The sequence below is a fragment of the Podarcis pityusensis genome, assembly GCF_964106645.2.
Source record: "Podarcis pityusensis genome assembly, chromosome: 2".
In the NCBI taxonomy this organism is placed as follows: domain Eukaryota; kingdom Metazoa; phylum Chordata; class Lepidosauria; order Squamata; family Lacertidae; genus Podarcis; species Podarcis pityusensis.
The window spans coordinates 12,857,122-12,866,463 of NC_138029.1; positions in this window are offsets into that span (position 1 = coordinate 12,857,122).

Genomic DNA, 9,342 nt, shown 5'->3' on the forward strand with positions numbered 1-9,342 from the left:
CCTCCCCCCAATGTCCTAAGGAGGGTCACACAGAAAGAAAGAAAAGTTTGTGTGAGGGTTTTGAGGACATGGAGAAAATCCCCATAGTTTCAAATGAGCCACAGACCCTCCAAGTGGCCCTATTTTAGAGAAGCCATCCCGGTTTCTGATTTGATCCCGGAATGTCCTGCTTTTCCTTAGGACATCTCTATCGGAGAAATGTTAGAGGGTATGGAGTTATGCGACCCTCAAGCCAAGGAGATGAGTAACTATGCAACCTTTAGAAGACTTCTGAAGATAGCCCTGTAAAGGGAAGTTATTAAATGTTTAATGCTTTATTATGTTTTTATATATGTTGGAAGCCACCCAGAGTGGCTGAGGCAATCTAATCAGATGAATAAAGTAAAGGTAAAGGGACCCCTGACCATTAGGTCCAGTCGTGGCCAACTCTGGGGTTGCGGCGCTCATCTTGCTTTATTGGCCGAGGGAACCGGCGTATAGCTTCCGGGTCATGTGGCCAGCATGACTAAGCCGCTTCTGGGGAACCAAAGCAGCCCACAGAAACGCTGTTTACCTTCCCGCCGGAGCGGTACCTATTTATCTACTTGCACTTTGATGTGCTTTCGAACTGCTAGGTTGGCAGGAGCAGGGACCGAGCAACGGGAGCTCACCCCGTCGCGGGGATTCGAACTGCCGACCTTCTGGTCAGCAAGCCCTAGGCTCAGTGGTTTAACCCACAGCGCCACCCACGTCCCTAGTCAGATGGCTCCATACTCCCCAACATTTCTCCGATGAAAATAGGGACGTCCTATTCATCAGTCAGATGAATAGGACGTCCCTATGTTCATCGGAGAAATGTTGGGGAGTATGGAGCTATAGAGAGGGCAACTTCCACAATTTAAAGTCACCTGTGCATCCATCAGAGATGGAGAATCAGCACCGAGACCCCTCCATGGAGCCCCACACAAGGGCAGCGGAGGCTATTTACTTTCCTTCCTTCCTTCACGCCCCCCCCCCCACTGCCTTATCCAGGTTGGAGTGATAATAAACTCTTGTGCTGCTTTCAGCTTCGCATGCAGAGGACAGGAAACAAGCCGTCTGGCTGACTGACTGCCTCGAGTGTTCCAGCAGGCGCCTGGACCAGTGTAGGCTCCTTTTGAAAGATAAAGCTGTTTGGAGGACTGGGTAAAACAGGCGCATGAACTCCAGCATGGAGGAGAAGGAGAAGGGGGTAGGGAGCCCATAAATATTAACAAGCGCTATGTGTCGCTCGCTGCATCCCCATAAAACGAGATTTGGAAGGCTATTATTACACTACTCTCACTGTTTACAGGAGGAGGGGCCAGAGCTGTGCCATTTGGGGTGGGGCAGACACCCTCCCCTAAGGAGACTCGCAAGCAGATGATGTTTTCTTGCTTGCAGGTCATTTTAGAATAAGGTTGCCACCTTTCCATCTGGCTTCTGCAGCTGGGTATTTGTTTTTGTAGTTTAGTCGTTTAGCCGTGTCCGACTCTTCGTCACCCCATGGGCCAGAGCATGCCAGGCACTCCTGTCTTCCACTGCCTCCCGCAGTTTGGTCAAACTCATGCTGGTAGCTTCGAAAACACTATCCAACCATCTCGTCCTCTTTCGTCCCCTTCTCCTTGTGCCCTCCATCTTTCCCAACATCAGGGTCTTTTCCAGGGAGTCTTCTCTTCTCACAAGGTGGCCAAAGTATTGGAGCCTCAGCTTCAGGATCTGTCCTTCTAGTGAGCACTCAGGGCTGATTTACTTAAGAATGGATAGGTTTGATCTTCTTGCAGTCCATGGAACTCTCAAGAGTCTCCTCCAGTACCATAATTCAAAAGCATAAAAATAAAAAGTCTCTGTTTAGTGTAGTTAATTTATGACAATTCTTAAATGTCTGGTTCTAAAAACGAAAACAAAAGAACACCTACCTGATGGTATCTTACAGCAGGTTAAAATTTATAAAAATTAAAACAAAATAATAATAATATAAAATAGTGTAAACAGTATCATAATATAACAATCACATTACCCCAGCAGACAAAACATCAGGGATTGTCCACTAAAAAACACACCATTGAAATCAACCATCATAGCCTATCAAATGTGGGAGGGTAGTATTATTTTAATATGTTGCAAGTTGGAGATCATTTGCTTAATGTGTTGCATATCACTTGATTGAAAACGCAGAGTGTCTGCAGCAGTCAGGAGGACACCTGTCTGCCAAACGTTGGTGGACTCCAACTCCCATCAGCCCCAGCCACCCTGGCTAGTGGTCAAGGATGATGGGAGTTGGAGTCCCAAAAACATCAGGCTGGCACCACATTGGCAACCTGAAGCAGTAAAAACAAACAACTCAAGGGAAAACAGAAAATGAAGCAGGAAGGGAGGCAGTGACTGGTGGTTTCTTATAGTGATGTCCATCACATCTTCCAGACTCTCCAAGCGTCCCTAATTTCCAGGGACGTCCCTGATTTAGAGAAGCCGTCCTGGTTTCTGATTTGATCCCGGAATGTCCCGCTATTCCTTAAAAAGCTTTCGAACTGCTAGGTTGGCAGGAGCAGAGACCGAGCAACAGGAGCTCACCCCGTCACGGGGATTCGAACCGCTGACCTTCTGATCGGCAAGTCCTAGGCTCTGTGGTTTAACCCACAGCGCCACCCTCATCCCCCGCTATTCCTTAGGATGTACCTAATTTCATTGGAGAAATGTTGGATGGTATGGAGTTATCCAACCCTTAAGCTGTCTGAAGGCAATCCTGTACTGTATAGGGAAGGGTTTTTTAAAAATGCTTAATGCTTTATTATGTTTTTTTATATACAGTGGTACCTCGGGTTACATACGCTTCAGGTTACATACGCTTCAGGTTACAGGATCCTCTAACCCAGAAATATTACCTCGGGTTAAGAACTTTGCTTCAGGATGAGAACAGAAATCGTGCTCTGGCGGCAGCAGCAGGAGGCCCCATTAGCTAAAGTGGTGCTTCAGGTTAAGAACAGTTTCAGGTTAAGAACGGACCTCTGGAACAAATTAAGTACTTAACCCGAGGTACCATTGTATGTTGGAAGTTGTCCAGAGTGGCTGGGGCAACCAAGTAAGATGTGTGGGGTATAAACAGTAAAATTATCATTATGGAGTGGAACGCCCCTATTTTCATCAGAGAAATGTGGAAGGGTATGATCTTCTCATTTCCCAAATGGCATTGCTGACATATGAGATGGGCAGCTGGGTGGGCCTACCCAGGTTAGGTAGACTGGACCTACCTGCTGGGCCAGCCCTGAAATTAATCCCCGCGGACTGTCAGCATTCACAGACATCTCCTGATCCCCCCCAAAGGCAAAAATCTCTTCCAGTCTAGACGGAATTCAGTGTGCAACATGCATTTGATTGAAAGGTGGACAAACAGTGGGCGGGGTGGGGTAGGGAATTAAACTTTTCATCAAGTGCAAAACTGTCTCCTCTCCCCCGCTGGCTTCAGCCATGCAAGTCCAAAACGACATCTCCAATTAACCTCAGACTTTCCCCCAAAATATTTCCTCTGGCTTTTAATGGGCGGGCATGAGAAATGGCTGCAAGAAAAGATTCCTTGTCAGAGTGGAGCAGAGAGGTTCTAAAGGCAAGCGTGTCGTGGTCCTTAAAAGGGGGGGGGGCTCTACCACAACCCCACTCCGACCTGCTCTGCTCTCCAAGAAGAAATCCCATTCCAATACGACTTCGGCAGCAGAATGGAATGTGCTTCTGCATCAACAGCGGCCTGTGCTCAGCTTCCGAGCAAGGAACACGAAACGAGGAAACGAAGAGGCGAAGTATCCTTGGGACAGGAGACTGTCATATCGGACACCTCCTCTGGTCCTCTTCACTAGTTGGTGGAACCAAAAGTTTCCATTTTCTCCCAGTTTGTTGCTCCATTACAGCAACCCAGAGCCAGTGTGTTTATTCAGATCAAGCCAATCCTCAGAAATGCAGCCCATAGTCAATCATGTCTTGTACATACATCAAGCAGTTTCCAAACCTTTCCATAAACATTTTTTTTTAAATTCTGGACACTTTTCCAGATTCTGTTTCATCTATTTATTTATTTTCTCACTTTTACACTGAAGTTCCGAGCTGCAGGTTCGGTAATTGCTTTGGCACAACTCCAGAACACGGTCTGTTCCAGGACACATTACTGTGCTGGTTCTCAAAATATGGGGGAGCAAGTTAATGGGCCTAATTAATTGCAGCCGATTCCTTACATACGCCCAATGGAACAAGACGTACTGAATTCATCAGGATCGAATCATACAGAGGACTGAGCACCGAGTTCCAGTCTAAACCATTAAGTTCAATGAAGCATGCAATAAGTGCAATCCTTCATGGTAAAAGTATGTTTACAATATGTAATTATTATGATGGGATTTCCTTTTGCTTCCCATCCCTTTGAGAAGACATGAGATAAAAACCTAAGGCAAACTGAAAATACATTTTTAAAAGCCCTCCAAGATTATTGCAGTTTTACATGATTGCAGTTTATTCTGATTGACGACAATGAACATCCTACTACACTGGGCAGGGGAGGGAGGTGAATGTTTGGCTGGTTTTTAGGGTCAGAATACAAGAGCCAGTGTGGTGCAATGGTTGGGGTGTCGGGCAAGGACTTGAGAGACCAGGGTTCAAATCCTCACTTGGCCACTGTGTGGAAGCAGGAATACACTGTCCAAAGTTTTGGGGCAAAAGTAATCAAACTAATAGTTATTCATTATGCAAGAACTCTCCAGTCAGAAAGTAATATTCTCACTTCTTGTGATAAATAACACTGCCGAGATATCCTTATAAAGAGGGATATTTCAGTTTCTTCCAGACGCTCCCTACTTTTCTCCAATGAAAAGAGGGACGTCTTATTCCATAATAATAATATTAATATTAATAATAATAATAATTTCATTATTTATAATCGGCCCATCTGACTGGGTTGCTCCAGCCATTCTGGGCAGCTTCCAACATATATAAAAAACACAATAAATCGTTTTTCAAAAAAATTAAACTTCCCTATACAGGGTTGCCTTCAGATGTCGGGGGTTGCATAATGTCATACCCTCCAACATTTCTCCAATGAAAATAGGGATGCCTGAGCAGTTCGAAAGCACATCAAAGTGCAAGTAGATAAATAGGTACCACTCCGGCAGGAAGGTAAACGGTGTTTCCGTGCGCTGCTCTGGTTCGCCAGAAACGGCTTAGTCATGCTGGCCACATGACCCGGAAGCTGTACGCCGGCTCCCTCGGCCAGTAAAGCGAGATGAGCACCGCAACCCCAGAGTCGTCCGCGACTGGACTTAATTGTCAGGGGTCCCTTTACCTTTACCTTTTAAGGAAAAGCATGACACATTCCAGGATCAAATCATAAACCAGGAATGCTTCTTTAAATTCGGGACCGTCCCTGGAAAATAGCAAAAATTGGAGGCAACTGACTACTCCTCTGCCCCACAGTCTCACTACTGACTTTTTCTGACCTCGAATCAGCTTCCTAAATACCTCACCAAAGTACTGTTGTTTCTTTGTCAGTGGCACCGATGGATATATTCTGGGAGGAAATTACAGAGGTGAGGTGGCTTCAGTTTTCAATCTGTATTGCATGGGTAGGCAAACTAAGGCCCGGGGGCCGGATCTGGCCCAATCGCCTTCTCAATCCGGCCTGTGGACGGTTCAGGAATCAGCATGTTTTTACATGAGTAGAATGTGTGCTTTTATTTAAAATGCATCTCTGGGTTATTTGTGGGGCATAAGAATTTGTTCATTCCCTCCCCAAAAAAATAGTCCGGCCCCCCCACAAGGTCTGAGGGACAGTGGACCGGCCCCCTGCTGAAAAAGTTTGCTGACCCCTGCTGTAGTGCCTCAGGCTGGGGGAAAGCACTAAATCATAGGACAATGCCCCTTGCTCTCACTTTCCCCTTCCTTCCAGATTTACTGATTGTGGGAAGGGGGGTGGGGCGTTGAGCAAGGCCAGTGGCTGCAGTGCACTGGAGGGTTGACTTGCGCGTGTAATACATGTCAAGCTTCCCCTTGCAAGTGATCTAGGTAAAGGTAAAGGGACCCCTGACTGTTCGATCCAGTTGCATATGACTCTGGGGTTGCGGCACTCATCTCGCTTTACTGGCCAAGGGAGCCGGCGTACAGCTTCCTGGTCATGTGGCCAGCATGACTAAGCTGCTTCTGGCGAACCAGAGCAGTGCACGGAAACGCCGTTTACCTTCCCACCAGAGTGGTACCTCTTTATCTACTTGCACTTTGACGTGCTTTCGAACGGCTAGGTTGGCAGGAGCTGGGACTGAGCAATGGGAGCTCACCCCATCGCGGGGATTTGAACTGCCAACCTTCTGATCGGCAATCCTAGGCTCTGTGGTTTAACCCACAGCCCCACCTGTATCCCAACTTGCAAGCGGTCTAGGCAGAGCCTAATGTATTGTGATCCTCTGCCCTGGAGCATCTGAAATGTGATTGTGATGGATGCAGGGCCAGCAGTCGTCCACCTGCCTGTGTATCTGCTTGAGCAAGGGCCCTCTGGAGGTTAAGGCACCATACTCTGCACTGTGTTTTGAATAGAAAAAAATCAGGCAGAGGCTGCGATACACTCCACCCGCCCGGCATATACACACCTAAATAAAGGAGGAATTGCAGGACAAATAATGCCATGCCAGTTTTAGGATATACTCCATAAAATATGTGGCCTGTACTATAAAAACATAAATAAACCTGCACCAAAAAAACCCCAAATTCCATGCCAGGAAATGCTACGTTCAGCAGTCTGTATAAACTATGCAAATGGAGCAGGTTTGCATAATGCCTCTTATTTTGCCTCCTTTATTCTGAAGTTGGTGCATTTTAATATATTCCATTTCTGCTAAACATGGGGAGAGGTGGGATGCAAGATACAGAAGACCCAGCACTTCCTAACCTATGTACATCGTATGCATCCCATATTATTGTATATTGCATTCATTTATTTAATAGAATCATAAAATTGTAGGGTTGGAAAGGTACACCAAGGATCATCTAGTCCAACCACCTGCAATGTTCTTCCTGATACTGTTAAGAGTATATTGAACTGGCTAGATTAACAGAGGCTATTAGAGATCACACTAGACAAGAGTTTCAAAAAGCATGGGGGAAATGCAGAGAATACTTCCCAGAACAGTGCCCTAAAATACATACCTGGACTTATTTCGATTAATGTCTGCAGGAGACTTTGTGGGTATTTAATTAGAAAAATCTTAATAATTATTCATAAAGGAAACAGTTTATAAGAAGGAAATCAGGAGGCCAGATATGGGATAAAGGAAGTCTTTTATTTGGTTGTTTGTATTGTTGTATGTTATGCTCACGTTTAATGAGGGTGGATTTGTGTATTGGGGCGTGGGGGGGGTTATGTTGTGTTGTAAATAAAATTCCAATAAAAAAGAAGAAGAAGACGAAGAAAGTTCTTCCTGATGTTTAGTCACAAACTCCTTTCTTGTGACTTGAGGTCATTGCTTCAAGTTCTACCCTCCAGAGTGAGACAACGCAAGCTTGGTCCATCTTCCATGTGGCAGCCCTTGAGATATTTGAGGATGGCTATCTTATCTCCTCAGTCTCCTCTTTTCCAGGCCAAACATACCCAGCTCCTTCAACCATTCCTCATAAGGCTTGGTTTCCAGACCCATGATCGTCTTTATTGCATTTTTATACCACCTTTTTTCTCCAAGAAGAAGAAGAAGAGGAGTTTGGATTTGATATCCCGCTTTATCACTGCCCGAAGGAGTCTCAAAGCGGCTAACATTCTCCTTTCCCTGCCTCCCCCACAACAAACACTCTGTGAGGTGAGTGGGGCTGAGAGACTTCAGAGAAGTGTGACTAGCCCAAGGTCACCCAGCAGCTGCATGTGGAGGAGCGGGGAAGCGAACCCGGTTCACCAGATTACGAGTCCACCGCTCTTAACTACTACACCACACTGGCTCTCAAGGTGACGTACATGGTAGTCTTCTTCCTCATTTAATTCCCAACAACAACCGGGCAAGGTAGGTTTTAGGCTGAGAAGCAGTGACAGGCCCAAGGCCACCCAGTGAGCTTCATGGCCAAGTGGAGATTTGAACACTGGTCTCCCAGGTCTTAGGCCAGCACTCTTAACAACTACACTACAAAGGCTTTCATCTAATTGGGCAGTGTGGGAAACAGGAAGAATAATAGACAAGAAAGATCTGAACCAGCAGGGCTGTTGCAACTTTGGTCCAGATGGGCTCTTCTGGTGTCCTTACATTAACTGGGCAGGCTGCTTCCAAGGCTGTTGGTCTTGTGCTTTGCTGAATATTGGCCACGTAATGTTGGCCTGCAACAGTTGCTCCTTGTACAGCTAGGTGCTGTTGGAAGGGACATTTCATGTTTAATGTGTACTCAAACGCAATGCTTCCTTTAGCATATTTTAAACATATTTTGTTATCCGTTCAGCTGACCAAAAAGAGAGATTTCCCCCTCTTTCACCCCTTATAGAAGTGTGTGTGTATAAGGGTAGCTCGGTGTGGTTGGCTGGGGAGAGGCCCCCCCCCTTTGAAAAAGATGGGATATGAAAAGTCAACTTTTGAGGAAAGGTAGCTGTGAACAAAGAGGCCCATTGAATGGACAGAGTGGCGTTCAGAGAGACAGCGTGAGCAGCTGGCATTTCTCTCCCTCCCCTTTCTACCCAACCCCAACCAGATTTTGGTCTGAAAATAACCTGGATGTTCCACAGAGCAGGAGCAAATTGACAATGCCAAACCCCTGATCTCCCCTCGCCCTCACCTGTGGCGCTATCAACTCTTTGGTCTCCCCATCTCCCTTCTGCTTGGCCTCCATTACCTCACAGCGAAACGAGTTTCAGATGTTACTTTCATTCACATCATGTTCACAAAACATTTCTGTTCATTTTTTTTAATCCTAACAACCTTCAATTTAATTTTAACACAATTAACAGCTGCCTGTCGCTCAATAAAATCATATTGCTTTGGCTTACAAAGGTGGTCAGATATCCATCCTTTGTATTTAATTGCGAGGCTTGAGGATACCTTAAAGACTGCCTTCTTCCAAATTTTCCTTCCTACGTACTTCCGTTCATCATCTGAAGCCTTGCTGAATGAGTTATAGTGGGCAGTTACTAAGATTATGGGCTTTTTGGTAATAGTACCCACTTTGTGAAATGCCTTTCCAAGGGTAGTTAAATGCTATGTGGTATTCATTCTTTGTACTTTTGTTTTGGATGTGTTAAGTATTCTGTGATGTCTTACTCCATAAGCTGCTTTGAACGGAATTCGTGAAAATGTGGGGTATACGTTTTTAAATAAATAAAGCAAAGCATATGATTCTGTTACACAG